Raw genomic sequence first — 17,700 nt, 5'->3', positions numbered from 1 at the left:
CAGTTGACTGTGGCTAGATTAGTAATGAAAATAGCATATGCAAAAGAGTAGACCATATACGACGAGGAGATACCAACATTCCATTACTGACTATCCCAATGAAAGCCTTCTGATATCTTGCGCTTCCCGAAAAAAGAACATATTCAAGGTTGCTAACTGCCTAGGTTTGCTGCTTCTGTCCCACCCACCTTTCGGAAATAATCATACACCAAAGCAAGAGAGATTCATCAGATTCATCCTTGGAAAACGCTCACATGTGATGACTCTAAAATCATGGCTTGCCTATGCAGGACTCTTGTTACCGTCCGTTGCTGCATACCATGAATGTTTATCTCTATGTATGGCGCCTTTCATCGTCAACAGAAGAATGAAGTAGTGTTACAGAAAAGACTTGAGACGTTGGCAGTCAATTACTCTAATCAATTTAGGCACGCAAGCAAATGATAACAACAGTGTGGCAGTGGTACTGTGTCATTCAACATTGGAATTTGTAGCATTTCTTGGTGAATGTATGAAAAAGTACCATCCGATTTCGCCAAAACATTAAGTAATGTAACCGTTTACCTGGATATTATGAAGAATTTTCCAGACTTATCCACTGGATGGGCATTGCTAAGTTCACGAAGAGACAATGCATTAGACCACCCCGACTTTCTCAACTAATTTCCAAACTTTTTCCGCTGAAACGCGTTTTTGTACTGTTGCTTCATTTTTACAAGTGACATTTGAAGCGTGTGCTTCCGTGCAAATAGTTTCAGCTGATTAGAGTAAAGGTGACATTATTAACGACCGGCGTCCAGCTTTCATGTCATTTTCTTTCCCCTCCGTATTTGACTTGATCATTAATAACTCTTGACTATCATTTTAAATACAACGTGGAAGTCTACCATATAAATCGATTTCTCATCAGGTTGTCCAGTTGCACCAGTTGCGGTGTAATCCAACAGATAGGAAGCCATTTGATTCGGCCACCACTAAGTCGCACGGAGACTATGGTGGGTTTGTCCCAATACTTACATTCTGATCGCTTTCAAGGTCACATTTTAACCTACAATTCCACTATTGTGAACCATAATTTAGACATGGATGAGTTCGCTATTTTTGAGCATATGACGAGAAAAATTTTCAGATGGATGGTAGATAGGCATACGACACCCTCATGATACGTTGCATCAATTGGCAAGTTTCTCCCAAACAATAAAGCGTCAAACGAAAATCCGTTCCATTTGTTATCTCATTTAACATCGCTGGTGGAAAACATCAATGAAGTGTATAGTATCAAGCCAAAGAGTGACCATCATTGCACTGACGAAACAATGCCTCAAGAAAGCTGTCTCCATTCTGATATAGAGATTGACACATAACACCTTTTAGTGCGTGCGTTAGAATGATTAACTTCATCAGCACAGCTTTACACATTGTACGTAAATTCAGTTCAGTAACTATTCTTTTGCCGTATTGAGCAACCTCCGTCCCTTGTTAAATTATCGGCGAGCACTTGTTTCAATATCTATCTCGCATTAACGAATTTTCTGTGTCACATAAACCTGGCAAATACCCCTAATTCCCTTAGTTTGATCAGGTCTGGTGAAATCCGCTATGAGTCATCTATGCCAAGCCAAACATTTTTGATACATCCTACTATTGGACTTCACTCCTCTGATGGCTATTCTTAGGTGCATTGTTCGGAAATTCAGCTCGTTTTTTGAGCGTTCATGAATCCGTTTCTGTTAGAAAACTTTGGTCACACCTTCCGATCTACTAGACTAGATTTATACTCATGAAACCATACCAAGCAGGATATAAGATGATGTCAAGAAGTTCCGGAGGAAGATGGTGATTAGTGCGTAAAACAGTGGTGTGTGATAGCCAAAAATGCTTTTCTGTTCAGATCTAAACCAATACTATAAACAGGAAGGCCAAAGGGTGCTAAGTGTTGCCACGAAATGAACAAGGCTTTAGATCAGCTGTGTAGTAAGTAAAGCTACAGTTTATTTCTACGTACACTCCTCAGTGGAACAGGTCTTTCTGGCATCTCGCTTGGACTTGCAACCTGCCATCCAGAGTTTAAAACCACAAAGAACATTGCCCACATGAGTGAACAGAATCACTATATAATGTTGTCTCTATTTTGGAATGATTTCTAATTTTTGAAGTTAGCCTTGTGTGGTATCAATGTCAAGGCTGGATACGGTGAAATAGCGCTCACTTGTTTCCGAATCCTGTTCCTCTGAGATTCAAATCAATGATTCATCAACAAAGAAGAGATCCTATATGTAACACCCCGTGGCGTTTTTTCCGTCCATGTAGTGCTTTTTATCCAGCATGCTGTTACACGTGACGTCATGAAAGCCAGTATTTTTTGAACTAATGAAGCTCGAAACACATTTTGAATGGTTGTTTGTCCGATTCGAATGCATCTAGCCCTCTTACTGCGATGATAAGTTTAGACCTGGTTTCTTCGTGGTCACAGGCGGCAGCAGCCCTCCGGCTAAATTCAGTGTTCTTCGAGTTGCCATTCTGCCGCTCATCCATCTAACTATACACTGAATCCCGGTCAGAAAGAACGAAAATGGTTGGTTGACCTCCCTCAAGTTCAAACTAACATCCACTCATTCGAAATTTTCTGTGAACTTCCATTGTCCTCAGTCGCATGACTCTGGATGTTATGTCAATTAGCCTTTAGGACGGTGTGCTCAGTAACATTCTGGTTGGTGATGGCCAGTGTTCTTACAATGAACGAATTCTCTCAACGTGTTTCTCTTTCGTAGACCTAAATAATACCAGGAAGTGCTATTAATTTGGGTCTACACTCGTTAAAACCGTAGCCAAATGGAAAAGGAGTATTCCCGTCTATTCATACAGACTCAAAAAGTTTCTCCTTTTCACAAAAACCACCTCAACCTTTGTCAGTACATTCATCCCCGCTTTCCTCCAGTTTTGCTAGCGCTGTTTTTTGATGCTTACTCAAACGCATTGAGTCAATAGGCATTTCCAAGTTACCTCCGTCGTTCGAAAGTACCTAAAAATCTGAAGGCTAGCTGTGAAGCTTCTGGCCATTTGCTTACCGCTTCGTCCATGGCTGCTGCACCATTCATGTGAAAATTTCGTCTGCAGCTGCGGCGGTACCGAAAAACAATCTAGCCCTGTATACTGTTCGCACTTTGACATATTCGCAGCTTGCAGTTGCTGCTATCAAAAACGGTATGCAATGCTAAACCTATGTTGCCAGTTTATCTGATGATATGATTATTAATCCTGTTCTTCTGTTGCCGAACTTTACCTCATGGTTCATTAAACTCAAGCACGGGGTAAAAAACGGACAGATATGAACTGGCAAACGTTGTTGCTAGATGCGGAACCAGACAAGAGGATTTGGCTTTTCCAATCACTTGGTTTCATTTTCTCAATTGTTTATTAAACTGGAAATTGCTGACACTTGGATGTGACATTAATTCACGAGCAACCGATGGCAGCAATGCGTTGATACTATGAACTGAATAAAATGAAACTGCCTAACTATTGAATTAAATTACAGCAAGCATTTCCTAAAATAGTCCATGCAATATGTGATACCTAGAAAATCAAACTCTCAGCCGGAAGGTGAATGTCTCAAAAAACGGCGAAGGTGCGTCGACATTTCAGGTGGATTTATTCACCCAATGAGTTCAATTGGAGAATATGTATGTTTAAAGTGATGAGACGATAGACTGAATATCGCTTGACTAGGAATGTGAATAGCATGAATAAAGAAAACATGAATTACGCTGAAAGGTGCGAACATGAGGCAGTATATGTAGTCGTTAAATGTTGAAAAATGTTGATATTTCAAGTGCAGATGCAGGCCGTATAAACTGGTAAATTAATCACTTCTTGATTGCCATGAACGAAGTTGAGTAAAACCACGTCAGCAACAAAGCGTACAGCAGAAAGGTAACAGTTTATTCACAAAGTAGACTACTTCGTGAATTAAGGTATGGCCACAAACTGCCAAAAAATGGCACAGACAGTTCGGCGAATTCGGTTCCAGGGTGGATATCTTTTGCGAATCAATAAGTTTCACGTACATAAGATTAGCATTGTTGTTTTCAGTGGAATGGGTTCCGTGATTACCGGCAATCCAGTTGGATTCAGGTGTCACATGGTGACAGGAGTAAAACTTTTTCGAAAGAACTGGACTTTAGACAGTGAATTCTTTCAACTGCCGTTCGGACTGCTTTAGCCATCATCTTGGAAGATGCCCAACGACCTTCCATAAGGGAAGTATTTGCTTTAATTGACGTAGATGTAATTGTAGCTGGGAGCAAGTGACACGCCATGCGAAGCGCAGGGCGACCTGTACCAACCAGACTAAACTCTGTGATCCCTAGTGTCTGCAATCAATCGTGTTGAAATAACGGAATACACGCGTAAACAGACAAATGGAGCAAACGGGGGAGACGGCGGGGCTCGGAAACACTACACACTTGCATATGCGGATTTTTAGTTGGTCTCATTTATCTATTGGCCGTGGCTCACAGTTGAACGCATTAGCGGACTTTTGTAGCAGCGGAACATATTTGCGCAGTGAAATAAGTGAGCAGTGAACCATATTTAGAACGATTCCTCCTAGAATTCTAGAAAGTGAGACTAATTCGTATGGCGGGAAGTTGCTTCAACTTCTGGCATACTGACAGCTTCAGAAATGTTGGCAACAAAGCGGATTCAAGTTGGAATAAATTTAAAATTAAAATAAGTTGTCAGCTAAGCTAGCAGGCAGGAATCCGGTGTGAAGTTGCCGTTGTAGGGTTCACTAACTTGATTTCAATGAAATTATTTTATCACCGCACAATAACTTTAATTCTTGAGAACAAATCACTGATTGACTCTGCATCAGAACCCTGGTTTCGCTATTTATGATTTGCTGCCGGTTCGCGTGTGACAGTTCAATAATTCGGCTAAAATCGGTCTACATACATAGACTTCACGATGAAAGGAAAGGACCCCCCAAGCTTTTGACAGATGATCCATTCCGGGTGAATAGAACTAAATGGCTATTTGTCAGCAGGTGACAATTCCATCCGAAATAAGTCGCGAAATTTTATTGAAACTTCGTCAAAACATCAGAGAGTGAAAAATAGGCGCGACGGAAATGCATGCTGCTCAGGTGGTGCTGTACTGTCCATGAGACTTTGATGGCATTTGCCGAACACTTGGCCTCGAGAACCCTATAAGTCAGTGATCGTGTTGCCATCTGAACATAGCAATATGGTTATAAACGTTACTTCACGATTTGAGATGATATCATCGGCGCGTTCTTCTGAGCTAAGCTGTTCGCTGGTGATTCTGTCTTACAATTAATTTACTATGCTTTCACTGACGTTTGTTGATATTTTTCATTCCTCTTCCTTCTTGCCGCCAGCTAGATCATGAAGTGATAGGCGTTCCCAAATATGTACATTCAACGAAATCTCGATCCCTCATGGATCAACAAAATGGTTTATTCGAACAAAAGACCTCATCGGACCAAAGGTTACCAGCTGCTTTGTTTTAGGAGACTATGTTATCTCCCTTAAATAACTCTCCCTGAACGAACACGTTAATTCTTGGTTTTTTATGGCTCGGCATCAAAACCGTTCCGTCTTTCTGTTTTATTATTTTGTAAGCCGTTCCGATTCAAGTGGAAGCGTTTCAGTGTGCATCAAAAAGCACGCTGACAAGGTCATAGTGACAGGCGGTTTCTAGCAAGCTTTCCCATCAAAATATATTCAATCCAACACCTTTTTAAACTGTCGCTGAAATCATCAGGAATTCGGCTGAGTCTGATTATAAGAGTGATCGTTTTTTTTCAACTGACGGGCACGTCGGCCGTTTATTCGCAGATTAGCGCACTAATTAACCCCAACATGCTTTACTGTTGTCATTGTATAATTTAGCGAAATACACTGGCACAGGTCTACGGAATAAAAAATCTTATCCGGCTTTGGGTCATAAAAGAACAACCTTTTAAGCACACCCAGTCTCATCTGACCTCGTGATACAGGCATATCGACTTTTATTCACTACTAATCCATTTGGCCAGTCATCACAAATGTAACTAGGTGACCTGTTTACGCTTACAATCTCAGTGTGCTTTGGTTTGTTCACAGCCAGTCTATTAGTTTTCAGTGACTCCCTAATTGGACGAGATTATGCCTAACGTGGGGAAAATTTTGCGTGCTTCCTTACACTACGGTATAATGAGGTCGGCCAACTCCCATTCATCAGACCGTCCGTGCAAGCTGAAAACTGTAGCTTTTCTCCAGATTATTTATTACTGCGCGTTAATGACGTATGTGAGTGAAGTGACATTCCAAAGAAGTTGGCTGACTTCGACAGAAGCTATGCACTGGCAAGCCACAGTCAAGGTCACGTCATCAATGAAGCAGTGGTGGTCGTAGCTCTCGGTTAAAATTATATTCGTACATCAAAGAGAACTAGCCGCTATATCGATATCGGTTAGTGTGGCAGGATTGATTAATGGGACTGCCAACGCTTGGGGACGTGCGAAACACATTCTGCCAATAAAGGTTTCAGCCCTTCTAAATGTGTTTGCTGGAATGATGTAAACTACATCGTCAACCAGTTCTTTGTCAAAAGTAATATACCTGATGTAGATAACTAAAGAGTTTCAACATTTCTATCTGCCTTGCTACATTCAGCTACATCACATTAGGGTCATCAGTCAATGGCTTCTCCGGTCGATAATCGTCATAATCTTAGCTGCCGTAATCGGTGCACAGGTATCCGGGATAGGAACATAAACACGTGTTCAGTGTCTATGGCATGAATTGGACTGACCCAACACAGCTCACACAGCTTGAAACAGCCCACTTCCAACCACTACTCGTGTTCACCACAGTTTTCCAAAATAAAGCGCCTGGAAAACGTTGCGTTGAGTGACAAAACCTACATCCTCTACACGCGTACATAGATGGGTACACAGAGAACCTCAAAGTGAAATGACAAGGGGGGCTGAAACTTGGATTCATTCAGTGGTTAGCTACCATATAATTTACCTAATAGCATATCTTATTCTTCCAAAGATTAATTTCTCACCGTTTGAACGCGATTTCTACAAGCAGGGCTTTAGTATTCAAGTTTTGTTTGTTCCTCTCCGGTGTAGGTTGTTAGGGAAGCTGAACCACCTACAACACTCTGCAATTTAACTTACTATGTACACCTAAACAGCCAGACGAAAATAAGTTCCCCGATTGCAGTAAACACATTGAATTTTCAACGGTTGCTTTTTCTTGAAGTTACCCTTCTTTGTCTGAAGGTTGGCAAAGTGAAAATTTTGTCCTCTGGTCCATTCTGATTTAACAACGTAATTGACATTGGTGCGAACCGGAGGAAAAACGGTTATCATATATTCCTTACTGAGAATGAATATATATTGCCCTACTCAATCAAACGACAACTCAGTGGTTGTGTTTCTTTTTTGAGTTACAAGTTAGCTAATGGGATGATTTGCTAGCATTGGATCCAAAGAGATCCGAAAAGAGCCTTTCCCTTCTGCTAGTGGAACCAGACAGAACAGGCAGGTAGAATGTGCCTCAGGTGATACCACTATCGTTTTGTCGGTGCACACTATCAAGCCAAAAAATGTCTATTTCCGTGTGTGCTATGTCAATATCCGGTCTTCTGTGCCTATCTGAATTGTGCCACAGGAAGGATTAATCTTTCTTTTAGCGTATGAGTTCCGCCAACATCACCAGATTGAAATTGTACGAAAACCCTTACAGCAGGCACCTGCATCACGTTACTAAGACCCTGTTTTCTTTAACCTTTTAGTGAAAGAATTTCTTGACCGGAATAAACTCAGAGGATCCCACAATCTATGTCTTTTGATGCTGACCCAATATTCACACTGACCGCCAGAACTTTGTGAAGTTCAACTGAGGTATAGACGATGTTTTCACTGATAAGCTAATGGTAATCCACGCCAACTCAAATTCAGTAGAGATAAGTGAGAAAAATGAAACCTGGACCGCTTCTTATTTAATTGATCCACACAGCCCTACGTAGAACCATTTCCAACAACATTTCACATGTTAACGAGTGAATTTATGATTAATTCCCGATATTTTTTACTTGGCCTCAGGGCATACATTGCATACATGTAGCACTTTCCATCCTTAAGCATGTTTTTCTCAGAACAGTTGAACATATTCACAAGCATCGTAAGCAACATGACTCTTCTTTTCCAATATAAATATAGAATTTCTTGTGTTGCTATTTGTCTCTGTTTGAGGTTGCATAGTTACATAGTTACATAGACAGTGATAGTTCAAGTATGTCTGTCCACTGCGATATACCGAAATAAAAATCTGGCTTTTTAGGATTTTACGGAGTCTGGAATAACGTAGAACGAAGGACTTAAGAGCGAAGGCCCGGAATTCGTTCAGTCTTCCAAACCGAGAGATATGAGTATTTGATTCTCCGCGCTCTAATGACTGCAAAATGTTTTATTATATTTCGAAATCTATTGTCACGCTCGTAGTTGTCGGCAAGTGGGTGTACACACCTAATGTTTAGTGTACAAGACGGTTACCCTGTTGAGGCTTTGTCTCCTGAGGTAACCTTTTGGTTGCCTTCACTTAAAAGCATTTTTTTCACAAAAACGAACTACAAACAGCAGTTTAGATTATGGTGCGTACTTTGATGAATGTGAAGTCCCCGCCTGTCTATAGTGCTAATGCTATATGTACTTATTTCCGGTCAACGAGTAGGCCCGCCTAGCCTTAGAAATCACACATTTTAACCACAACCACAGCAAACGGCAGTTATATAGTTGGTAAATAGGTAGTTCACAAGAAATTAACTTGATAAGTGTCCAGGGGAAATATCTCTGCCCCAGGTTCCGTTTCATTTTGGGCTTTTGCCCCTCAGGCTCTTCCATATGCTGCCCTCCTAACTCGACTGGACTCTCACCAAAAATAAAAACAGCCGTCAAGATTGACTCGGTGCAACGTTCATTTTGAGGAAATTTGTCTGTGTTCATTTAGTGTTAAAAATTAAAATAATCAAATACTCAGAGCTACCAAAACGATATGTTTCTCCGGCTATCACACAAAGACAACTACCTGGTTCATAAATTCAGAAATCAATAGAACCCGATTTGTTTACCCATATTCGTATGTTTCTGCTAAACAAAAACACTCTAAAAGGCTGCGATCTGATTTTCTCGAACGTCTTGCATCCAAATACACGCTACCGTGGCTGACAAAATCGATTGTGCCACAAAGCGGAAAACAATACAATTAAAACCGAAATCAAGATTATGATATAGCCGATTTGAATCCAGCTGGTGCTCAGTATCTACTAATTCATATCCAACAGATCCTGAAATATATCTATATGTGTATTTTAGTGTGCATTCTGCTGATTTAAATTGACCACGGGTATTGCTGATGTAAACAAACTTGAGGAAGACGCAAATCCATGTATCTGTATATGGCTTCTACGTCGGACGTGAACGTATCCAACAACAAAAAAGCATGCATCAAAAGCCCTAAATTTCGTATAAAGTCCTTATAAAAGTATAAGTCTTACCGGAAAAATACTCCGGGCTTTTTATTCAGGATTTAGCAAGCGGCACCCTTCTGTTAGCAAAATACACTCTTTAGCACCCTAATTTTGTTTTGACCCAGCTAAATTTGGGTGTACCTCCCATTTGTAAAGTTTGTTATTAAATAAATGTGCTGGATAACTCCTCCTTGCGTTTCATCGGAAGGATTGTAGAGACATCACTGTGAATTTTGGCGGAATGTAGGGTCTTTGAAGAGCATTCGGAACCTCATGAGTAGTACTGTCCCCTCACTGTTCAGGTCTACCACATACTTCAACCCAAAAAAGAGAAAAACCTCTATCGTCAAACTACTTTCTAAATACCAACGAAAAAATACAGCTGGTTATCGAACGTCGGTAGCGCACCCCGAAGTCAATCTACCAACTAACCACCTCTTCTTTTTCCACTTTAGTTCTGACGTTTTTTTCAGTAATCAGTTCGTAAAACTTTCTCTCACTGAGATGAATTTATATCTGCCACACAGCTAACCAACCGGCACAACTATGTATGTACATATGACGTGACATACAAATTCATCCCATCCGTGGAATTGTCACAGACTCAGTGGACCACAGATTGACAGTTGATTGATAACACCACGAGACGCTCAGGCATCAGAACTCGCAAAATTCCCCGGCTATGTTTCTGCTGTTCCAACTTCAGCACTGTGAACAACTCGATGGTTGTTTGCTGATTCATGTGGTTAATCAAGTATATAACAGATAAACTCATACCTGGGATTCAGGAACGCTTTGTTTGAAGATTGACAGTTAGCCGGATCACGTTCTGTGTTTTTTGCGTTATAGTGCTCAACATCCATGACTCATTTTACCCAACCTTACGTTTTCTTAGTCTTGAAAGAGAACTCCCTAATGGGAGGATGGGCATTCAAGTAGGCTTTGGATCTTCGCACAGTAAGACGCTTCAGAATGGTCTGTTTAATTACGCTACTTTTATGCTAGAAACGTTGGAAAAGTGAAAAACTGTAGCTTGCTCTTGCATTTGACACATTACTCATGTTTCATGAAGAACTCTTGCTTGATTATTACTGTCAAACTGTTCGTTACTGTACGAGAAGTGCGAAAATGCGAAAATAGAATTTAGTCCTGTTGTCCCAAAATGCACACAGACAATTCGGAAATGACGTGGACACTTTATGGACAGATTAGGAAATGTTCTACCTCGGCTACCCTATTTGAGTAGTTCGCTAGATACTCTATGTAACCGTAGCGTAAATCACAGCCTGTAGTTTTAGTGCGGCAAAACGTGTTTGTCGTGCCTTCCACTCAATCGGTTCAACTCAGATTGACGTAGGACATCGGTTCTCCCACCTAAGTACCATTCAGCACCTAGATGATAAACTGATGCTGCAAAGCGATGTCGCTCGATTTATCAATCGATCCTCTATCCTAGTACTTGAGTCGCTGGTGCGACTATACATACACTTCAATACACACAATTCATCAGCCATGCATATGTCTATACGTGAACGGGAGCTCACTAAGAGGCTCAAAAATATTAGAAAACAGGTGGACACTGAAGAACAGTTGAACAGGCGGCACAAAAAGAAAACAGTAATTATTCTAGTAAATGGACTGCGGCACTTAATCTGAGACTGTACACTCTATCAATAGACAGTGATTGCGAAGATATGAATCTTTCTTTAACTTTACCCCTAACTCGAAGAATCTTAGTCTCAACTGCCTAAGAAGAGGCATTTTCTACTTGCCAGCTCTAAACAAAACAGGTCGATAAGAATGCCATAGGCCACCAAACGTTATTTATTATCAAAGTGCCATTTCGAGCAGTTTGTCACAAGCATATTCTATACACCATCCACCCACGTCCGCTGGAGGAATGCTAACATAGCGACTAATTTAGTCTAGGATATTTGTACAATACCATACCATACCATACGTTAGAACATTTTTTTGTTATGCGCGGCCGACTAAACAAAACAAGGCACAAAAACCAGTTCATCAGTACCAAACATAATTATTGGTTCTGTTTTCACGGTGGTCCATGATGTGTTTTATATCCATTTTTTGCCAGACAGAAGTAACTTCAGTATACGATGAAGACGAGTACACAGGTTCACCATACTGTATCAGTAATAGTTAATCACGATAAACAAGGATCTGAATCTTACGTAATTATTTCGTAAAAATGAGTAATTTCAGGCAACCATCATGGAAACTGCCAAAACACAGGTAAAAAATGAACCTTCAGTACCTCAGTACAGAAGGGATGCTGTGCTAGCCTTGTTGATGGTAAATTACTACGGAAAAACACCGCTATCAAAAAATGACCTCATGGAGTAGTGCTGTACAACATGTCTGGCGTTTTAGTCAGTCCAGAAACCCCTAATTCAGTAATGAAATGACCGGTCAGACACATGCATACTACGGCTGAAAACCTAGGTGCATTTTTGGCGAGTAATATCCAGTCATGGATAAAAGGCAATGGACCAGCGAAGCAGGGAATCCGTGTATCGGAATGCGTTTTTGATATGAAACTGGTGTTCAAAGGGTATTTAGCTTTAATGGCTCTCGGGAGAAAGGCATTCCCTCTTGTCTACATATAGGTCCACAGCCCGCAACTTTGACGACTGATTTTCCTGGTAAAAATAGACAAGTAATAGTGTATGGAATAGCGTATTGAAAAATACACTCATTTGCACATCAACCGGGCTTTCACAGTAGAGTAAGGAATCGCTCGTTTATGTTATTCCTAATGTGATGCATAAAGGTCGTTCCAGCTGGTACGATGATCGATATATCGCCGTTTTCAGTCGAGTATGTATACATTTTCACATTCTATTGCGGCAATCTTCGGACAAGTAGTACGCCTTTCGTCTTCTCAAAATGTGAACAAATGGGTCATTGGAAAATGGTCTGAGATTATTAGGTGTGATATGACATGACTGTATGGTAAATGTAGGGTGTCAAGCCCGCGTACTGAAAAAATTCCAAACACCAGAAACGTCACATTCCTGTTATGTGTAAATAAACAACAGAAGCGTTCGATAGTCGTTTGGAACCAGTCACTTATTATGACGTCTCTGCGGTTCCAACCATAGAGTTTTCTTTAGTCTGTGTTAATAAAGTAATGAAAGTTGCATATGGCCTTCATTGAAAGTGAATAATGAGTCTGTAGAGGTTTGTGTGCATTGCGAACCCAGTAGTTGGTTTTGTGGTGAGAACACGTGCTAAACCAAGTAAACTGTTAAAATTTAATCATACGTATTTTCCCATATGTTTGGCTGCCACAAATTTTTCAGTAGTTGGTACACTGAGGAAACTTAATACACTACAACAGGATAAAGAATTTCATCACTATTTGGAAGAACCGTTAGATTTATGTTGACTAAGAGGAAAGTGGACATGAATAGTCACAGTTTTGTTGGACCTAATCCTGGTGCGGCGGTTTGTGTAACCCTGTACTGCATTGCGTAAGAGAGCACCTGTTAACGGGCTTAAAAATGAATAAGGTTCTAGGTGGTACAGATGCTTGTATCCCCTGGTTGCACTCAAGATGTTGGCAGATAGTTTTTGGAATTGCAAATGCTAGGACGAGGGAAAATGTATTGGACCAAGACAAGTTAACCAAAATCTTTGGTTTTGAGAATCACGGACCTTGCTTTTGAATACTTGTCCAACCAGGCCGTACCAGAGGCCACGCCGAAACATGAATCGTACAATAATGAAACTGGTGCCTTCCCGACTAGTCATACGCCAATTTAGTCTACTTGACACCGGATAATTCTTGCCCCCAGAGATGAGGGGAAACAAACAGATAACCAAACTTTGTCTGTAAAAATGTGAGCTTCGTTCAGAAGTTGATAACTTGTTTTGTGCACAGATGATCTGCGTACAAAACTGATGCTGTAGATGGGGTAAACTACGGCCGAAAACATTGCAGGCTACTAATTTCCAAAGTGCGAATACGACAAAGAAAGCATTAACGATCTTCCTAGATATATTTTTCAGTTAACCGGTTTGGAATAACATCAAGGTATTTAAACCTGAAGGCTCTTTTAGAAGACAACGCTCAGTTAATGTATATCCTAATGCCTTCACTTAATGAGTTCCACAGAGGCAACTCCTTTGAAAATAAAAAAATTTGGTCGGTCCCATGTTCCTTTTGGATAGTTACAAAGGCAGCTTCATGTGTTCAGCACGCTGAATATTACCATTTATGGTTAAAGTATGCAATCATTTGAGATGCTCCATAGATCAATATAGCACGTTTTGGAATATGTCGTGTAAAGTTTTTTTATTGCCATGCTATTTTTACTTCATTAGTTTTCGACTTAAGACAAACAGCCAGCAAAATGGTATCCCTTTCCTCTGAATGTTTAATAATTTTGACTGAATATAAACGAAGCTTTTAAAAGATCATTCGACAACTTGGAACGGTGTGAGACGCTACCAGTGTCACTTCAAAACTAAGTGCAAAACCTTCTCGTGATTTCATATGTGAGAGACCCCTCTTGACTGGATTCTGTGCTCCACCACACTTCATTCAGCCATGGGACCATCCTCACGTTCATATGTCAAGTGAGGAGCAGCTGGGAGAGATTTCTGGAAACTCCTGAACATTAGACGCATACTGAGGAGCCCTTTTAGTTTCCCAAGCGCTCCTACCAACTTTCCTGTGGTATCGTCACACGGAGCCTTTTCTCCGTATTAACTGAAGCGTTCAACTAGGACACGTTCTGTTACAATTCACTCATCGTTTAGTTCATTTGCTCCGTGAAATGTAAACGTCTCCTGCCTACCGAAGACGGCAGAATGAAGATTGTTTAAGACAGTATCGTGTTGATAACATCAAGGAAATAATACATCAAAAGAACCAGGAACGTTGGAACACTGGTTGTATCTGTCAATAACAAAGACAGGCATCGAGTAGATCAGTTCGGTAGCCTTAATAGTGCCTCAAATGTGAGCTCTGTGTACCCAAAGTGATATTTTGAGCTTCGCTGCGTTCCAAATCGAAAATAATAGCAAACTCAACAGGTGACCATCTTAAAACCACGCTTTAAAAAGTTGGGTTAGATAGCATTAGATAACAAAGGATGAAATCGATGGTGCTGATAGAGCTTCAATGTGTTTTTAACGTGTGTTGAAGAAAATAACTCAGTCACTTAACAGATATCACACCACTGTTAGTTCTTCATTCTTTTGGTTTAGGCCGCTGCACTAAAAGTAGCTGGGTGGCTTCAATTTCACACGGCCTTGGTTGTACCATATTCCCTTCACGCAGTCCGGAATTGTGTATATAATGACAACTTAAGAGAGGTATCAGTCCCCTTTTCTGGCTAGCCTTGGTTGTCCACTTCCATTTCCCGTTGATTTTTCACAATAAGTAACATTTATCAATTACTTACAATAATCGACGGCGTCAACTTGCATGTGTATCGGCCAATTATACTGATATTTCTCTACAATTAAGAACCAAAAACAACTTTTCGCAGCACACTGCAATAACTGCGCAAGGTTGTCTGCTAGCTGGGATGGTTCATATCATTAGGTGACAACGGATGAACCATGCAAAAAACATGTTTGGCCGTAAGTCACAAATGATAAATACAGTAGACGGAGTGAATGAGTCTCAGTCGTCGATATGGAAGAATTGGTTTGTATGTGGTCTATTTTTATCCATATCCAAGCTTTGGACTATGACGTTCACCGCAGTTCTTGTCTTCGTACGTCAAAACCGCCTCTGCTAGGTGATGGCCCCAGTCATCGCATGGAGGATGTATGAAATCCAAACTTTTCGCACGCCATCTCAGACCTGACCTCGAATCCGATGATGCTGCAGGCTGCCAGGTGCACAGCCCCACGCTCTTTGTTTCGCATATTTTACTTTCTGTAAACGCGGAGTGACCACTGTTCTTATAGCATTCCCCTGAATAAATTCCATCTTTTGGTGACCCCGTTTTAATAAATATCAACGGGCAATGTTAAATCAAAGAAATTTACATGTAAATATGTGCTTCTCGCATACATATGGAATGCTGTCCGATATCATGAAGAAAATACACGACCAGTAACGTTAGAACAACTTGATAACGATTCATCTTGACAGCTTACCTGACACTGGCAACTCAAAATGACCAAAAGTTGTCAACACATCTAGTTGGATTAATCTTCAAACCTCAGTACCCTCTATAGAGAAACAGCGAAAAAGGGTTTGGTCATAGGCCTTAAGCTCATGTCCACATTTATCCTCAACAACATCGTCATGGGATCCAACGGGTTTGTTTATAACCAACCAGGTTATGGAACATATTTTTATTATACCAGGGTTGTTTATTTGATCGGGATATATTTCTTCACTTCTGGGGAAAAATAAGTTACACGTGGCTGTTTTCTCATGCTTCCCTCGGGACAGGAAAATAGATGGGTGTTAAATTCTCACAGCCAGGACTCACCGAAAAAGGCAATTAGCAGGATGCGAGGTAATTCCAACAGTTCATGCAGGGCAAAAAAAGTTTGTGTTCTGTACTTTGCCGCGTACACTACAGGTAGCCAGGATGATGGAATGCGTCCCTCAGACCTCGAGAAGGTTTACCGGGAACATTTCTCACCAAACCGGTGTCATCAATAACCGGTACATGCCGGTTCCATCACAAACTCAATGCTGAAGTGGCTTCTTGGTTGTTTTAGGGTGTCCACGTGGTGGGGATAGTTAAATTCATCACACTATGGTCCTCCGGCTTATCCATTCGGTCCCATCTACCTGTGTGTCAATCTATTTGTTTGCGCGCATGCATGAAGCGTCCATGCTGTTGGAGCGTTTCGGAAATCAGCAACTCGACCGCGTGTGTGTGCGGCCATACCCACAGTGTCCGTCCCTGATAGGCCGATGTGATTGTACATACGCTGAATAGCCGAGTGCACCCGGGTACTTGTGTGCACATACACACACAGGGCGGTAATGGACCAGTTTGAGAAGACAACTTGAAAATCAAGACAAGTTTGGATGATTTGCAGAAGGCTGCTAAAAGATACGACTCTATCGTGCATATCAGTCCTCTTTAGAAGGATCCTCTGTAATTTGAACAGTTCACGCACAAGAACGATTTCCTCCGGTACCAATTTTTTTTACTAATGAGATGCCCTCAGTAATAGCCGATCGATGCAAAATTCCTCATTCAAAAAGTACACAGTGCAGATATTTTTGTTTACTCAGCTTGTTGAAAACATCGGTTTCCAAAATGCCTAATACTTTGGTTGCTGGTCTCTCCGCCGAGTTTGGCAGTTAGGTTACAAACGTTTCATCACCAATCGAGATGACATCATCAGTGTGGGTTTGAGTGGATTCTGATACATACATACATAAATACACATAAACATAAAGGGGATTCTGGCGTCTGTAAGAATGAAGTACCCGACATAGACTTGTAGGATTGCTTTAATAGACAACTAGATGCATTGGCTGCTCCCCGACAACGATTGGAAACTTTTGATTTTAACACGGTTCCGAAGCCATGCCGCATTGAAAACACCTGAGTTCCAAACATCCCCATATTTCCCGAGTTCTGTTCACACAAGATGGCCGCAAATATGAGTGAGATTTTGTTCCGGATCTTAATTTCTCTTTGGATATCTCACTGCGTTGTGTCATCTCATATCCAATAACACGTAGGGTTAAATCACTTCTGATTTCGTGGTAGAATTGTAGCTTAGAAGCTGAGTACCAAAGACAGAACTGTGGTAAGATTTTATACAATTTAAATATCAGTAAAGCTCAATCACATAATACCATAAAAATGAGAGGAAACTTCAATCGGAGATGAGAACGTGGATACTCTCCATATCAAGCCAAAAGTGAAGTTGGGTTAGGGAATTCATTTTATACTCATCTGGGATCCGAAGGATCATGGCACTTCCGAAAAACTTCACACAAAACGGTCGACTTTTATGAATTTGTAAAAAATCCGGCCTAAGAAGAGTCAAGAATTTTCAGAATACTCTGTTTGTTCCAGCTTCATCATTTCTACTACGAGTTGTTAATAAACTGTAGACAGGGTCACCAAGAAATCGGTAAATGAAAAGACCAGCAGGCTGGGCAAATTGATTGTTCATTCCCGCCATGTTACGACA

The 17,700-nt window shown here is 40.9% G+C and overlaps 1 protein-coding gene across 1 annotated transcript in view; it reads right to left on the bottom strand.

Moving 5' to 3' along the window:
• The window catches only part of T265_02662 (hypothetical protein), a gene marked incomplete at both ends in the record, with an annotated part of 57,738 nt that extends 41,506 nt beyond the window's left edge, over positions 1–16,232 (bottom strand). The window contains one exon of the mRNA XM_009166964.1: positions 16,026–16,232. The remainder of the gene's footprint in view (positions 1–16,025) is intronic.
• Between the last annotated feature and the right edge of the window lie 1,468 nt (positions 16,233–17,700).

The sequence above is a fragment of the Opisthorchis viverrini genome (genome assembly GCF_000715545.1).
Source record: "Opisthorchis viverrini unplaced genomic scaffold opera_v5_34, whole genome shotgun sequence".
Lineage (NCBI taxonomy): Eukaryota > Metazoa > Platyhelminthes > Trematoda > Opisthorchiida > Opisthorchiidae > Opisthorchis > Opisthorchis viverrini.
This window is presented reverse-complemented; position numbering and strand designations above follow the sequence as displayed.